Here is a 798-nt window from a genome sequence, read left to right as displayed (position 1 = left end):
AAAGCAACTTGAGGCCAAAGTCATTCAGTCGCTCAATATCCTTCTTGGTTAGCCAACATCGTACCTGTCCCTAAGAAAGACGGCAAAGTTCGAATGTGTGTTGATTATCGTGATTTGAACAAAGCAAGTCCAAAGATGATTTCCTTTGCCCAACATTCATATTTTGTTGGATAATTGTGCTAAACATGAGATTGCATCTTTTGTGGATTGCTATGCGGGTTACCATCAGATTATTATGGATGATGAAGATGCAGAAAAAACGTCTTTATCACACCATGGGGTACATATTGTTATCGAGTCATGCCATTTGGGTTAAAAAATGCGGGAGCAACTTATATGAGGGCAATGACAACCATGTTTCATGATATGATGCATAAAGAAATCGAAGTTTATGTGGATGATGTGATCATTAAATCAAAAAAACAGTCAAATCATGTGCAAGACTTAAGAAGATTCTTCGAAAGGCTTCGTAGGTATAATCTCAAGCTTAATCCTGCAAAATGTGTATTTGGAGTACCGTCAGGAAAGCTTTTGGGGTTTATAGTCAGTCGACGAGGTATCGAGTTAGATCCTTCAAAAATAAAAGCCATTCAAGAACTGCCACCTCCAAAGAATAAAACTGAGGTTATGAGCCTTCTAGGAAGGTTAAACTACATCAGTAGATTCATTGCTCAACTCACAACAACTTGCGAGCCCATTTTTAAGTTGTTAAAAAAGAATGCCACAGTCGAATGGACCGAAGAATGTCGAGAGGCTTTTGAAAGGATTAAGAATTACTTATCGAATCCCCCTGTGTTG

The sequence above is a fragment of the Solanum verrucosum genome, unplaced genomic scaffold (genome assembly GCF_900185275.1).
Source record: "Solanum verrucosum unplaced genomic scaffold, falcon-dt-bn FXZP01000261.1, whole genome shotgun sequence".
NCBI lineage: Eukaryota > Viridiplantae > Streptophyta > Magnoliopsida > Solanales > Solanaceae > Solanum > Solanum verrucosum.
Note: the sequence above shows the minus strand (reverse complement) of the source record.